At 45.0% G+C, this 17,200-nt stretch overlaps 1 pseudogene across 1 annotated transcript in view; it reads left to right on the top strand.

The window, feature by feature from the left end:
- Positions 1 to 362: 362 nt before the first annotated feature.
- Positions 363 to 17,200, top strand: part of LOC144482164 (NACHT, LRR and PYD domains-containing protein 3-like) — a 52,556-nt pseudogene continuing 35,718 nt past the window's right edge. The window contains exons 1-3 of the transcript XR_013495884.1: positions 363 to 478; positions 6,581 to 6,676; positions 15,347 to 15,513. The product of XR_013495884.1 is annotated as an NACHT, LRR and PYD domains-containing protein 3-like (transcript). The remainder of the gene's footprint in view (positions 479 to 6,580; positions 6,677 to 15,346; positions 15,514 to 17,200) is intronic.

Here is a 17,200-nt window from a genome sequence, read left to right as displayed (position 1 = left end):
TGAAATTACAGGTAATTAATTTTAGGATTTCTGGTGCCCTCAACATACAGAGTTTAGCTGCACAGTCTGCATCTCCCTGCTCCAAACAATTACTTTTGTAATGACAGCACACTCAAGTGTTTGGCTAAAAGTCAAAATATCAGATGAACACTGTGACATTTTTGTAATGTTACAGATAGAAATTCACTGCACTTACTGAATTGGAAATGATAACCTTTCTAACCAGCCTTAAACTTTGTTTCCAGCTGAATTGGGTGCGTACTTGTCAAACTGGTTCAATTGGCTTCTCTCTCCAATAAATATAATCTCTAAATATCTCATAACAGCTTTTACCAGAGGGTGAAACTCAGACACAGGTATTATAAACAGGGTCAGCTCAGATGATCGGTCTGATTTCTACTGAGATAACCAGGAATTGGCTGCAGTGAATTAACAAAGGCAGGACCTGCACAGTGACAGTAAAGCCGGTGTGATTGAGGTAGAGTGGGAATGTAGTTTCTGAACTGATTGTGAAGTATCTCTTTCTTTCTTACATTTAAATGTGTTGCCTCCCAGGGAGAATATTCTCCTCCACTCCTTGCAGTGAATCCATCCTTTGCGGCTGTAGTTATTATCTAACTGTGAGCTCCCCGCAGTGAATCCATCCTTTGCAGTTATAGCTATTGTCTAACTGTGAGCTCCCTGCAGTGAATCCATCCTTTGCAGCTGTAGCTATTATCTAACTCTGAGCTCCCCACAGTTAATCCATCCTTTGTGGCTGTAGCTATTATCTCACTGTGAGCTCAGGCAGTAACTGAGAAACAGTTTATTCAACACTGGGACCCCTCACAGCTCAACTTGTTTCTATTCCCCACCATCTCTCTCATTTTGAATAAGAGGTGATGCGATTAACCAGGGACAGGGAGCACAGGGTCTCCAGAGGCAGAGTGACGAGATTGTGGGAGGAGCTTCTTGGGGCACAACGTGAGATATTGCACTTTAGATTTAAAAGCGACAGATTTGAATTGAGTAGGAAATGAATGACGGATGGTCATGCTGAGACTGATTCTTGATACAGAAATCAGTAAATGTTGGATTCTGTTTGAATATGTTTTTACAGGCCACTATAATGAGGTTAGTTGTAGCTCTGTGTGTTCCGCTTTGAATTACATTCCAACCATCCACAATGGCTCCAGATGGAGATGAGCTGTAATTGTTAGGTTAATACCTGAGATGAAAGGACTGAGCTGCTGATAGACTCGTTCAACTGGTTATATTTCTGAGGATAAATCAGCATTGGTATAATTTAATATGCTGCCCCCATTTGTTGATTTACCTCAACTGATAATTCCTTCTCTATAAGATCCTGTCAATTCCATTCATTAAAATGATAATAAATCCTGTTAAAGGAAAGAAAGCACTGTTCATGTTCTGAAGGATTGTGTGGTTAGGAAACAAATACCCATTCAGTAACACACAACGGGTTACTTGTGGTACCATCAGGATTTAATTGTTAGATCAAACAGTGCGTTAAACTGGGAGGGGATGGTTTGGGCAGCGGTTCAGAACAGAACCCGACATCCTTCAATGGAATTAGATAAATGATTGAAGAAAAAATACGCAGAGTAAGAAAACTTTAACCTTGTTCTCATAAAAAGCCAATGCAGATATCGGAGCCTGCTCATTGAATTTAAAACTATTTTACTATCCATGATAATAAATAATATCAAGGTGTAGTAATCCTACCAAGGCCAGGTTTCCATCACCAAACACCCATTTATTTACAGTGGCAGTTGAGTGCTGTTCGACTGCTATAAAGTGTAAATAGGCCCTGAGTCTACAACTGCTGGCCTGAGTGGAGGCAACTGATTTTCAACCCCCCCCCCCCCCTCCACCCCGGCTGATCTCCATCTGTGGCTCGTCGCTGGCAGTGGCCATGCCTGTGACTGGTACTGACGCCTGTACTGACACAGGTTCTCTATTCCGGTGATGGTTCATATTTTTCCTGATTATCTTGACCTGCACTTGGACATTGTACAACATGGGCCCTGTCTTTTCTGTTATAATCTTGAGGACCCAATAGATGCCGTCCTTCAAGTACCTGACATGGACTGGGCCACAGGTCTTAAATGCTCTTTCTGTTTGCACAGAATCCTGGTTCGTCGTCTGGGTCTTCTGTTGGGACTCCACCCTCCCTGCCAGGTTTGGGAAAATAAAACTTTGTCTTGTTTGAAGCCTCCGTCCCATTAATAATTCCACTGGGGCGATTCCAGTTGTTGTATGAGAGGTTGGCCTGTAGTTGAATAGAAATCGCACCAGTTTGGTCTCTATGGACACCGCAGGTTGCTTCTTAATGCCCAGATTAAAAGTCTGCACCATTTGATAATGGGTGATAGGGGGCTGTCCTAATGTGTTTGATGCCATTGGAAAGCATGAAGGTGTGAGAGTCGATGCTTGTGAAGGCAGTGCCATTGTCAGAGAGCAGGATTTCGGGTATCCTGTGTGTGCTGAAACTTTGTCGTAGGTTCTCGGTGGTCGCCTGGGAAGTGGTGGAGTTCATCTGATGTATCTCCAACCATTTGGAATGTGCGTCGACCATGATCAGAAGCATAGAGCCCAAAAAAAGGTCCAGCGAAGTCTAACTGGACCATACCCAGGGCCTAACAAACCACTCCCATTGATGTAGGGAGTCTGAGGGGCAGTTTTTGATTCACCTGGTACAACTCGCAGTGTTGAACCAAGTCAATAATACCCGTGTCAAGCCCGGGCCACCAGACGTAGCTCCAGGCGAGCGTTTCCATCTTTGAAATCTCGGGGGGCTGCGATATCTCGGAGGGCTGCTAAATCTCAGGGTCCTGCGAAATCGTGGGGTGCAGCGATATCTCGGCGTGCTGCTAAATCTCGGCATGCTGTGGTGTAATTCCATAAGGATCCGATATCATTCTGGGTGAGGGACAACTATGTGGAACCCATAGGGTGATGCCATCCTCAACACTTGAGTTTGTCTTTCCTTGTCCAGTAATGTATCATATCGTCTCAGGGCTGCCGACTGAATCGCCCACAGAGGATTATGCTTTCAATTCTCAGGGAACTGGGTCTTTTTGTGTCCAGTCCTGGATACCGGCAAAGGCATTGTGGTTAAGGGAAACCATCGCATGTCAAAGTAAGGTCCTATTTGGAGTCAAAATGAATTGGAGGGCAAAAGTTGCTGTTTAACCTCCAGCTGCATCGCCGCCACCTCGCACCCCCGCCCCCCCACACCCCACCCCCCCCACACCCCACCCCCTCCCAGCCCCCAGACCACCTTTGATATGGTCAGACATTCAGGGCCCAGCAGGGAAGTTCAATTAGGAATAAACCTCCTGTAATAATTCACTAACCCCAGGATGGAATTCAATTCTATGGGGTGGACGGAGTGGGGGGCGGGGGGGGGCGGGGCTGGGTCAGCGGGGGGGCGGGGCTGGGTGAGCAGGGGGCGGGGCTGGGTCAGCAGGGGGCGGGGCTGTGTCAGCAGGGGGCGGGGCTGGGTCAGCAGGGGGAGGGGCTGGGTGAGCAGGGGGCGGGACTGAGTCAGGAGGGGCACGGTGTTGGGTCAGCAGGGGGGGCTAGGAATGCAGGGGGCGGGACAGCAGGGGGCGGGGCCGCTTTGGCAGGGGGCGGGACCGGGTCAGCGGGGGGCAGGGCTGAGTCAGGGTGTGAGGCCGGGTCGGCGGAGGGCGGGGCTGGTGTGTGGGGCTGGGTCGATGAGCTGACTCACTTTTACATTTCCACAACAGTGGAAGGAGAGGACAGAGACTGAGTTTGAATGGGTTGCAACTATAGGTCTAGACAGTGACACAAATAGAGAAAATGCAACAATTTGCATTTGTATAGCACCTTTACCGTAAACGTTATGTCACCAGTGGCTGTGTGTAGAAGTGATGTGGAGAAGGCATGGTATTTGCTACCAAATAAACCTGTTGGACTTTAACCTGGTGTTGTGAGACTTCATACTGTGTGTAAAAGGGCAGTACTTTCCCATAATATTCTCCAGTTTATTGACAGGATCCACTGCCAAGATGCCCACTGAATTCAACCTGGAAACCACATGGCAGACTGAAGAAGCATCCCTATCAGGAATCAGTGCAATGAGGATTCGCTGTGTTGCCTTGCTGGACTATATAAGCAGAGCACGGAGTCTTGCTAAAGAGGTAGGAGACTGAGTGAATGTGAGGAAGGTACCTGGGAGAGTGAAGAATTTGCTGTGAGCGGAATGTGTTTTGTTGCTGACCTTGGACTATGTGAAAACCCTCATTTGGGTTAAACTTTGATCTGAATGAGAATCCGCTCTGGTAATCTGACTGTCCATGTTATACACTGTGTTGAAGATTTCCCTGGGAAACTGCTTAGCTGTCCCAGTTTAAATAAGGGTATATTTGGGGGGATTTTACACCCTGGCTCGGGCGAGATTCCGGGGCGGGCGAGGCAGTAAAACTCCGGCCATTGTGTGTAAAGTTCGGATCAAAGAAGAGCTCGGTGTTTATTTCCTTTCTTTTCTGTTTTGCTGAGTACCTGAATTCCTTTCAATAAATGTTCATATTTATTATTGGATGTTGATAACTGTGTGAGTTGTTGAAATGAGTGAATTCCACTCTGCCGATCACAATCCCCACCCTCTTTAGACATCAGAGTAGTAAAATGATCCAAGTCAGTTACCAAGAGAAAGTTCAATGGGAAGCAAAGGCCCCGGGACAATTAAAGGAGCAGCTGGGCAGGTGACCAATTTTGTTCATTTTGTTCATCTTTTTAAGGCAAACCTGAGAGGAGGAGGGAAAAGAAAAGCGGCCGCGATATTTAGGGAGTGAATTCCAGAGCTCAGGATTTGCTCTCAGTTGTGGACAAATTATCCTCAACATGTCAGATTGGGGAAGTTGGAGGGCAGAGATGTCGCTGGCTTACAGGGCTGATGTAGGTTACTCTTGTATATTTATAATATTTTTAGTTGTTCCTTGTCAGCACCTTGCAGCTGAACAAGGGCACTTTAAGTGAGGGATTGCATGACGTCATTGGGATGATCCTGTCTGTCGTTTGCACAGGTAACTGGGCAGTGTAACATTACGACCTATCGTGTTAACAATTCCTGAATAAAGCTCTGAAGTGTTATCCAAACTCGAAACGTTGGCTCTATTCTCTCTCCACAGATGCTGTCAGACCTGCTGAGATTTTCCAGCATTTTCTGTTCATATTACGTGAACAGGAATGGATTTGCCGTGGAGAGATTTGAACATTTAAAATTGAAATGTTGTCAGGCTGTCAGTCGGTGTCAGTGGTGTATAAAGGTGAAGGGAATGAGACTTAGTGCGAGTTAGGATTCCGGAAGCAGAGTTTCAGAGCAGTGAGAACGTAGAGCTCGATATCAGCAGGTTACTTGTGGAACCTGCTTCCAGGTTGATGAGAAATAGAAGAGGGCCAATGATAGAGATAATGGTTTGGGAGAGACCAGTGTTACTGATTCACTGGATGGAAAGTAACAGGTAAAAATTGAACCAAGTGCCTTTGATGCATTTCTACTCAGCTGGACGACAAGAGGCAGGAATTGGAGAAGGTTGGCATGGTAAAGGCTGCAGACAGGTGAATGAAGATATTTCATTGACTTTTGTCAGAGTCGGATACGATAGTATTTGTGATTTTAAGAGGAGTGGTGGCATTGTGACAGGGTATAAACATGACTGCGTGGTGCTATTGCAAAAATAGCCATGGATTTGGGAGGTAACAACATGTTCAATTACTTGGAAGAGGGAAGGGGAAACTGGAGATGGGACAATGGCTTGTCAGGGTGAAGGGTGGATTTTTCAAGGAATCTGATGAGAACGACTGGTATTTTGTGAAACTGCTGTCAAATCTCAGAGTTTTCAAAGTTTATTTATTGTTGTCACAAATAGGCTTACGTTACATTGTAATGAAGTTACTGTGAAAGTCCGCAAGTCAGCACACATCTTTCGGACTGTGTGAGGAAACCGGAGCACCCGGAGAAAACCCATGCAGACATTGGGAGAACATAAAATCCCAATAGTGTAGAAGGAGGCCATTCAGCCCATCGAGCCTGCACCCTGGCCCTATCCCATATTTCCCCCGCTAATCCCCCTGACACTATGGGGCAATTTAGCATGGCCAATCAGCCTAACCCATACATCTTTTGGAGTGTGGGAGGAAAATGGAGCACCCGCAGGAAACACATGCAGACACGGGGAGAATGTGCAAACTCCACGCTGTCACCCGAGGCCGGAATTGAACCCGGGTCCCTGGCGCTGTGAGCACTGTGCCACCGTGCTGCCCAGGCAGCCGTAAATTGTACCGGTTTACAGGTTCTCAAGAAATCTATCCTGCACATCTTTGGAGTGCAGACCGTGCAGTGACCCAAGCCGGGAATTGAACCCGGATCCCTGGTGCTGTGAGGCAGCAGTGCTAACCACTGCGCCGCTACCACTGCTACTAATATCGCGGTAACACGTAAGATTGTAATATTCTGAAATATATCTTACACACCAGTAAAGATCTCAGCCCTCTGCTTCTGATTTCGTATTAACATCTGACCCTGACATTGATATTATCCTCATTACAGAGTCTCAGAATCAGGGAACGTCTGTCAATATCATGGCTGAAGGTTCAAACAAGGGAGAATATCCAACATCTTCAACAAGAATCAGAATGGACACAGGTAGGATCACAAAAAAATACAAATATCATTCCGATCCTGCCTGCAGTTCACACAGCAAGAGGGAATGTGACAGGGACTGAGTAGAAAGTTGGTGTGAGTGACCATCTGGAGCGGGTTTAACCAAGGTTTGGCCCGGGGGCCGGGTGTGACCCGTGAATCTCCTCTACATGGCCCCAGAGACCATTTTCAAATTGTTGTCAAACAGCTGAGTTCCAATTCAAATTAAGAGGTTGTTTCTCTCCCCCTTTTGCTGCTGATAGGCCGACTAGTGAGAGTATCAGCAGCTAATGAAGGAGAGAAGCAATCTATGATTGGTGGAGCAGTGAACAGTGTGCTGAAGGCTGGTGTTGGGCAGGCGCGGCGGGGCCGGGAGGATAAACTCACTGAGCTATTCGTGTTTAGAAATCCACATTCCCATCTATCCTCAATTACATTTGGCTCACTTGCAGAACAACAATCTATCCACCTCCAATTTAAAATATCTAATGACCCGCCACCTCCAACCTCTTCTGAGGCAGAGAGTTCCAGAGGGCCACATCAGCTCTGAGAGAAAAAATCTCTTAATCTTTGACCTAAAAAGGCAGATCCTAATGATAAAACAGTGCCCCCGAGTTCTGGACTTCTCCACAAGATTAAAAATCATTTTCATGTCCTTGTTGTGAATAGTGTACAGCATCTTAAATACTTCAGTTAAGTCACTGCTCACTTTTCTGAACTCTGATGGAAACAATCCCAGTTTATGCAACGTTTCTTCATAATACAACCTGCTCATTCTGGGAATCACCTCTTCTGAATCGCCTCGAATGCATTTACATCCTTTCCTTAAATAAGGAGCCCAAAAGCTGCATGCAATTTTCGAGATGTGGTCTTACCAATGCCCTGTATGACTAAGGCATAATATCCTTTTGGAGTTAAATTCCCTTCGTAATGAAGGAGAACATTCCATTAGCCTTCATTATTTGCTGCACGTGCATATTAACTTCTTGTAACTCATGTCTGCAGCTCTGAATTTTGCAACCGTTCTCCTGTTTAACAATACTCTGCTTTCTTATTCTTCCTGCCAAAGCAAACATCTCCGAATTTTCCCACATAATACTCCACCTGCCAGATGTTCCCCACTCACTCAATTATACGCAACCTCCTTTGGTGGAATTTTCCCGTGCTGCCTGCCACAGGAATCGGAGCAGGCAGGACATGGATCATGCAAAGGTCCATTGAACTCAGGCGGGATTTTCCGGCATTGGGGCGAGCATGGCAGGAAAATCCTTCACGACATACTTTCCCACCAATCTTTGTGTCTTCTGTAAATTTAGCCGTGATGCCTTCACTTCATTTATTGCATGATCTGAATTGTATCAAGTTGAGGCCCCAGAACAGACCCCTGCGGGACTCCACTTGCCTCATTCTGCCAATCAGAAAAAACACCCATTCATAAATATTCTATGTTTTCTGCCAGCCAATCTTCTGTCAATACTAATATGTTCCCCCTTCAACTGTGAGCTTTTATTTTCTGCAAAGCATTGACATGGCACCTTAGGAAATGGCCTCTGGAAATCCAAGTGCAGCGTGTCTACAGGCTCTGCTTTATCTACAGAGCGCATTACTCCTTCATAGAATGCCAATAAATCAGTTAAACCACAACTTCCTTTGTACAAAACCATACTGACTTTTTCAAATTTCCTTGAGTTTTTCAAGTACCCGGCTACAATCTTCTTAATGATCGATTTGTACGCCTTACCCATGACAGGCGTCAAACTAGCTGGCCTATCGTTTCCTGTTTTCTGCCTCCATCTTTTATTGAATACACAGGTTAAATTTACTGGTCCTTCAGCCTGATGGAAACTTTCCAGAAGCGAGGGAATTGTAGGAAATTAACAGCAACACATCTACTACCTCATTAGCCTCCTCTTTAAGATCCTGGGATGAAGTCCATCAGGACCTGGAGAGTTATCAGTCCATAGTTCCTGCAGTTTGCTCAGTACCAATCCTCCTCGTGACTGTAACTTCATCAAGTTCCGCTCTCTGTTCAACCTCTTGATTTAAAGCTGTTACTGAATGGTTTTTATACCCTCCAGAGTGAAGAAAACCGCAAAATATTTGGTCACTTCATCTGCTATTTAATTATTATCTTCTATTAACTCCCAATTCTCACTTTACACAGGACCAGCACCCACTGTACCTGCTTTTTCTTACTTAAATAATTATAAAAACTCTTGCTGACTGTTTTCACTGTCTTTAATCTGCTATCTGTTTAAGTTTAGAATAAAAGTCTCAGACCCACTGTTCTCCCCGAAACTGGCACTGGGCAGGAAACGTTCTTTTGCACTCTTGCTCTTTGCATCAGTGAACAGTGTCAATCCCCCTCACTGTATTCTCCTGGAACAAAGTGTCAATCCCCCTCACTATATTCTCCTGGAGCAAAGTGTCAATCCCCCTCACGGTATTCTCCTGGAACAAAGTGTCAATCCCCCTCACTATATTCTCCTGGAACAAAGTGTCAATCCCCCTCACTATAATCTCCTGGAACAAAGTGTGAATCCCCCTCACTATATTCTCCTGGAACAAAGTGTCAATCCCCCTCCCTATATTCTCCTGGAACAAAGTGTCAATCCCCCTCACTGTGTTCTCCTGGAACAAAGTGTCAATCCCCCTCCCTATATTCTCCTGTAACAAAGTGTCAATCCCCCTCACTATAATCTCCTGGAACAAAGTGTCAATCCCCTCACTATATTCTGCTGGAACAAAGTGTCAATCCCCCCCTCACTATATTCTCCTGGAACAAAGTGTCAATCCCCCTCACTATATTCTCCTGGAAGAAAGTGTTCAGCTATTTATTTCTCTGCCTGATGGTGCACATTGCCTGCAGTTCGGCTTCCAGATCAATAATCCTGATCCCGATTTCCTCCAGCTGCTTACACTTTCTGCAGACATGTTTGTCAGGAATCGCCAATCCACCTAATCCCCAACCCTTCCAGGGATTATTTCCCTCTATTCCCATACTATTTATGTATTTGTCCAAATGTCCCTTAAAACTCACTATCGTATCTGCTTCGATGACCTCCCCCAGCAATGAGTTCAAGACACCCACCACCCTCTGTGTAAAAATAACTTTCCTCACACATCTCCTTTAAATCTTGCCCCTCACACCTTAAACCTCTGCCCCCTAATAATTGACTCCTCCACCCTGGGAGACAGCTTCTGACAATCCACTCTGTCCATGCCCCTCATAATCTTGTAGACTTCTATCAGGTCGCCCGTCAACCTCCGTCGTTCCAGTGAGAACAAACCAAGTTTCTCCAAACCCTCTTCGTAACTAATGCCCTCCATACCAGGCAACATTCTTTCTGTACCCTCTCCAAAGACTCCACATCCTGCTGATAGTGTGACGACCAGAATTGAACACTATGTTCCCAGTGCGGCCTAACTAATGTTCTATAAAGCCGCAACATGACCTGCCAATTTTAAAACTCATTGCCCCGATCGATGAAGGCAAGCATTCCTTTGTCTTCTTGACTACCATCTCCACTTGCGTTGCCACTTTCAGTGACCTGTGTACCTGTACACTCAGATCCCTCGGCCTATCAATACGCTTAAGGGTTCTGTCATTTATTGTATATTTCCTCTCTGTATTAGACCTTCCAAAAGGCATTACCTCACATATGTCCAGATTAAACTCCATCTGCCATCTCTCCACCCAAGCCTCCAACTGATCTATATCCTGCTGTATCCTCTGATGGTCCTCATTGCTATCCACAAATCCACCAACCTTTGTGTCGTCCGCAAACTTACTAATCAATCCAGTAACATTTTCCTCCAAATCATTTATATATATTACAAACAGCAAAGGTCCCAGGACTGATCCGTGAGGAACGCCACTTGTCACAGACCTCCATTCAAAAACACACCCTTCCACTCCACTGTTACTCTCTGTCTTCTTTGACTGAGCAAGTTCTGGATCCAGCTTGCCAGTTCACCCCTGATCCCATGCAACTCCACCTTCTGCACCAGTCTGCCATGAGGGACCTTGTCCAAGGCCTTACTGAAGTCCATGTCGACACCATCCACTGCCCTACCCTCGTCAATCATCTTCACCACTTCTTCGAAAAACTCGATGAAGTTAGTGAGACATGACCTCCCCTTCACAAAACCATGTTGCCTCTTGCTAATACGTCCATCCTCCCCGTGTTACACACTGTCTGGTCACACTGATGAAGTTTCAACAAAATAATAAAATGTTGAATAAACAAGGAAAGAGGAACTTTAATAAACTGCTGCACTCCAACTATACCTTTCGAGGTATATAAATATTTACAAAGTAACATGTTATGAAATCCATTTAACACATTGATGTTCTCGATAAGTAAACAGTACATGTAAATCAGTAGGCAAACAGTGGGCAGATATACCACTCTCTGTAGCCAAGTGACAGATGTCTCCCAAGCAACTCTGTGGATTTTCTTTTATCAATCCTTCATTCTCAATGCTGATCACACTGAGGCAACTTTTTTTTTATTCATTCGTGAGACATGGGCGTCGCTGGCTGGCCAGCATTTATTGTTCATTCCTAGTTGCCCTTACTGAGTGAGTTGCTAAGGCATCTCAGAGGACAATTGAGAGTCAACCACATTGCTGGAGTCACATGTAGGCCAGACCATGTAAGGATGGCAGACTTCCTTCCCCAAAGGACATGAGTGAAGCAGATGGGTTTTCCTGACAATCAACAATGTTTCCATGGGCATCTGTAGATTCTTAATTCCTGATTTTTTTAACTCAAATTTCGCCAGCTGCCATGGCGGGATTCGAACCTGGGTCCCCGGAACATCAACTGAGTTTCTGGTTTAATAGTCTAGCAATAATAAAACTAGGCCATTGCCTCATTTGGACCCTGTTTTCCATATGCGTGATTCCAATCTTTGCTGTTGAAGAGTACGCTTTGGAATCTTCTCTAATTGATGCTTCTATTGAATGTCTTCATCAAGGATACACTGCCAGGATTTCAGCCTCTCTTTATTGTATCCATCTGCCCTGGATCAACAAATAGAGTAAGAAGTTTAACAACACCAGGTTAAAGTCCAACAGGTTTATTTGGTAGCAAAAGCCACACAAGCATTCGGAGCTCTAAGCCCCTTCTTCAGGTGAGTGGGAATTCTGTTCACAAACAGAGGTTATAAAGACACAGACTCAATTTACATGAATAATGGTTGGAATGCGAATACTTACAACTAATCAAGTCTTTAAGAGACAAAACAATGTGAATGGAGAGAGCATCAAGACAGGCTAAAAAGATGTGTATTGTCTCCAGACAAGGCAGCCAGTGAAACTCTGCAGGTCCACGCAACTGTGGGAGTTACAAATAGTGTGACATGAACCCAATATCCCGGTTGAGGCCGTCCTCGTGTGTGCGGAACTTGGCTATCAGTTTCTGCTCAGCGACTCTGCGCTGTCGTGTGTCGCGAAGGCCACCTTGGAGAACGCTTACCCAAATATCAGAGGCCGAATGCCCGTGACCGCTGAAGTGCTCCCCAACAGGAAGAGAACAGTCTTGCATGGTGATTGTCGAGCGGTGTTCATTCATCCGTTGTCGCAGCGTCTGCATAGTTTCCCCAATGTACCATGCCTCGGGACATCCTTTCTTGCAGCGTATCAGGTAGACAACGTTGGTTGTCCATTTGCATTGTTTTGTCTCTTAAAGACTTGATTAGTTGTAAGTATTCGCATTCCAACCATTATTCATGTAAATTGAGTCTGTGTCTTTATAAGCTCTGTTTGTGAACAGAATTCCCACTCACCTGAAGAAGGGGCTTAGAGCTCCGAAAGCTTGTGTGGCTTTTGCTACCAAATAAACCTGTTGGACTTTAACCTGGTGTTGTTAAACCTCTTACTGTGTTTACCCCAGTCCAACGCCGGCATCTCCACATCATCACCAAATAGATTCAAGCTTCACTTGCCACAGACTCTCTGTGGCACCTAGCCATGTCAACAGAACACAATTCTTTCTTAGGCCTCAATAAGTTGTCACCAACTTCTGATTATATCCGAGGTCCGGCTTCTTGTAAAATGAATTTAAGTTTCTTGCAGTTTTCTGTACCTCTTGGGACTTTCACTGCTCCTTTCGTTAACAACACTGAACATGACCTTGTTCACATTCCCACTGTTCGGTGGCAGAGTAGTTAGCACTGCTGCATCACAGCGTCAGGAATCGATTCCAGAATTAGGTGTCTGTGTGGAGTCTGCACAATCTCCCCTGTCTGCGTGAGTTTCCTCCAGATACTCCGGTTCCTCTCACACTCCAAAGATGTGCATGTTAGGTACACCGGCCATGCTACATTTTCCCCTAAGGACATGCAGGGGTGTGGGCGTAGTGGAATGCTCTGTCGGACGGAGGGTGCGGGGGTGGGGGGGGGGGTTGGGGTGCTGCAGACTCAATGGACTGAATGACTTCCTGCACTGTCGGAATTCTATGATTCGTTCTTACTTTGAGAATACAATCTTCCTGGAACTTTGATTGGTTCTGTTCCCTGGTTTCCAAAGAACATTTTTTTCTTCATCTTGGGACCAGCCACCCTGCAATCCCTATTCATGTTTTCCCTATCCTAGCAGTTTACTTGAAAGCTGCGGACCCGTGAAACATCAATATTTACGTCAAATCTATGCCCAATATTCGGCAGCACAATCACACTCAGACCTCTCTCTATCCCCAGCCACATTTTGTTCATTTTATTTCAGACCTAACAGTTCATCCCGCCCGAGACCCAGGTTATAGCCAAAACATAAATGCTGCCCGACCAATCAGCTTGCCCAGTACATGTAAAGGCAGATGAGCCATGTAAAACTGTATTCAATTGGCCCCTTAATGGGCTAAATTGACAGCTTGATTTGTGGCGAGAGTCAGAGGTGTGTCTGGCACTGGAATATTGCATGAGCAAGTAATAATGCTGAAACGCGCGCCCAATGTCTTCTCCCATGATTTCACACGCGTCTGAGTCAGGCACGTACCCACCTGCTCAACGTAAAATTCTGGCCAATGTTCATTGGTTATCGAAGTGAGGATGTGGAGATGCCGGCGTTGGACTGGGGTAAACACAGTAAGAAGTTTAACATCCTGTTGGTGAACAGAATTCCAACTCACCTGAAGAAGGAGCTTAAGGCTCCGAAAACTTGTGGCTTTTGCTACCAAATAAACCTGTTGGACTTTAACCTGGTGTTGTTAAACTTCTTATTGAACTGAGGTCAGGGGGAAGGGAGGGGACGGCCGCCATGGCCTGAATCTACCATCAACAACTCATTTACCGATAAGGTGAAGAGAACACTGTGAAGGATATCAGCTGATGTGACTGGACAATGAGAAATATCCAGATTTGAGACGATAAGCAGCATTAACCATCCAATTGGAATATAAACTAATGAGTACTAATTTACCACATGACGGTGGCCCTGTAGCACAAAATAAACGATGATATATATCACTATTTGGAAGCTCTGTCACTCAACTGGAGATGATGGTGTCCCCATACTTTCCCCACTTGTCCTGGGTAGTTGGATCTGTTAGCTCGGAGGCAGCTAGTTTTCAAATGGATTGAATTAAAATAGCCCTCTTGACCTTTTCGGGAAAGCAAAAAAATTCAGGAACATTGAAATTAAATAACAATAGAAACCAGTGAATCCCCAGAGTGCAGAAGGAGGCCATTCATCTCATCGAGTCTGCACCGACTCTCCGAAAGACCATCCTTCCCAGGCCCACACCACCACCCTATGCTCATAACCTTGCACGTTTATCATGGCTAATCCTCCTAACCTACACATATTTGGACACCATGGGGTAATTTTATCATGTCCAATCCATGTAACCTGCACAGATTTCGGACTGTGGGAGGAAACCGGAGCACCCGGAGGAAACACACACCGACAAGGAGAACATGCAAACGCCACACGGACAGTTGCTTGAGGCCCGAATTGAACCTGGGTCCCTGGCGCTATGAGGCAGCAGTGCTCAGACAAGAAATTCCCAGTGTTACATCAAAATAGAAATCTATCTGAAGCCAATAAACTGAAGCTGGGTTGTGTGACAAATTGTACATTTTTAATGAATTGATTATACAGATTAATGGAAAGTAGCACATGTGTTGTATCTGCCTTTCCACACATTGATTCTGGTTCTGGTTCTGCCATTCTCCTCTCTTCCCCTCTATGGAATTGACCCAGCAGCGAGGGCCTGCATGCAGAGTAGCAGAGAAATGTGAGAAAAAGTTTGAATGAAGTGGGGAAATGGTAAGGATGGTGGGGGAACTGCAAAGGCGAGTGGGGAAGCGGCTGTCAGGAAGCCACTTGGAAATTCTAACGAAACTCTTAGTTTTTCATATGTTTACCAATTACCGGTTCTTAATGCAGCATTGAGCTGGGACCGTGCCTGCATTGGGATTCTCCAGGTTAACTTGGAATTAAAGTGTTTGATACAGGATCTCCCAGGGATGTCACTCACTATGATGTCACAGGCTCTGATACCACATCTGAGCATGTGCAGGACATGTTTCCCCCAGGTGTTGTAGCAAAGCAAATAAACACAGCTTTAATAACCTTGTTCACAGGAGGACTCGGTTGTTCGGAATGAGAGGCAATGTGGCCGTCTGGGTAGAAAATTGATAATGTGTTGGTATTTCTTTGGTTTCACAGATCCAGACTCTACACTCACTGAGTTCTTCACAAATTGCGACGATTACCTGTTGTTCCAATTCACTAAATTTTACCGGGATAGACTGGAACAGGCGATTGAAGAAGGGGTGGAAGGTTTGGCTCTCATGTTAATCGGCGAGGACCATTTCAGTGGACAAGAATATCAGGTAAGATGTAGATTGAATTCCATCTCTTCACACATCACAAAACCTACAGAATAGAAACAAAGAAATAATGTGGAATAAATACCTCAGTCTGTCTACTACATCTTCCTACATGTTGTCGTTTGCATGATGTACTGAAAATTGAATAATCATGCCAATCGGTAGGTCTACAGCCGTCCCATGTTTGGAATGAGACAAACCCCAGTGTTTTAGAACTTTTGGAGCCATAAAAAGGCCAGAATTATTTTGTAAGTGGCAAGATCCCACTGACAGGAACCTTGCTTCAGCAGGTGGTGGGGATCCAGGAAGCTGCTGTCCTTATTAAAAGTGGCAGCTTCTACCCAATCCTGTCAGCCCAGTCAGAGAGCCGGTATCTCAGCAGCAACGCCATAAGCTGCATCTGGAGGGTGAGTGCAGATCAATGGCCATGAGCCCTGAAATTCAGATAAGTTAGGTCTGGGGGCCAGAGAGAGACCAGACCCCAGAAAGACCGGGTTTCTTTGAGGGCAGGCAGCACCGATGCCTTGGCATACCTATTGCCCCAGAGGATAGGCCCATCTGTGCACCAAATAGTGTCCAAAAAGAGGCCTTCCCGGAGAATCGATTTTGAGACCACCATCTGGAATGCCATCAAATGTCTTCCTCTGCCATTTTGCCACCATTCCAAGGTTGATCCTGCGTTTACTTTCCCCTCCAGCAATCACTTATTCTAACCCGAACCTTATGCTTACTATCTGTTAGTTAATATCCCATCCAGTTGGACCAGTCCTGCTTCTTGCTCTCCTTTGCTATTAATTAATTATCCAATATATCAACAAAATAAAATTAACTTCTACATCACAACAACATATTTTAACCACTTTACACGAAAAAAAATATCCAGTCTGACCCATAAAACTGTAAATGTGTGACCTCTGACTGAATGTTGGAAACAATCCGTGAACATGTCCTTCAGCGTAAGGCCACAATCGATTTGCCATTAATCTTCACAACTCTAGTCTAATTCTCAAATCTCTGTTATAACATCAATCCATTCATCTTCAGTAACATCTGGATATATTCTCAGGACAGTTTTCTAATTGCTTTTATTTTCCTATAATGGAGGGTCCGAAATAATCCGTAACTGAGTGAAACTCTGACCATGTGCTCTGGGTTTGGATGGCACTGCTCCCCAGGGAAACATCAACATCTTGAGCACATCTACTGTGTAGCTTTTTTCTTTAAACTGCTGAAGAACACCCTAAAGCCAGAGGGCATTGTGTGATAAAGTTACTGGAATATTATGGATCACATCTATAAGGAATGTTGTCACCAACAGTCTGAGTTTATTTAAGCAAAGCTCTTTAGGAGATGTTTAACAATTCTATTAAGTGTATTCTTTCCCTTATTTGAATCATTTTTTAACCTTAATGCAGCAACATCCCAATTGGCCTGAGCTTTTTCAGAAAACCTTCGCAGAATAGAAAAATTAAAGAAAACATTTTGACAGCTGTTTAAAACTTCCCTTTGCGGTTTGTGCAGCCTTCCATGTGCACTACCTCATTCAGATCGCCACTCACGGCTGAGACTTCAGATGTCTTACTGTCCCTTCTGCCTCTCGACTTTCCTCACCTCCTGAAGACATTTCTGTACACCCTGCTTTGTATTGGGTTCATGGTCCGATTTCTCCTCTTTTTGTATGTTGTAAACT

This window comes from Mustelus asterias (assembly GCF_964213995.1).
Source record: "Mustelus asterias chromosome 26 unlocalized genomic scaffold, sMusAst1.hap1.1 SUPER_26_unloc_6, whole genome shotgun sequence".
Lineage (NCBI taxonomy): Eukaryota > Metazoa > Chordata > Chondrichthyes > Carcharhiniformes > Triakidae > Mustelus > Mustelus asterias.
The sequence above is the reverse complement of the archived record's forward strand: the minus strand, read 5'-3'. Positions and strand labels throughout refer to the sequence as shown.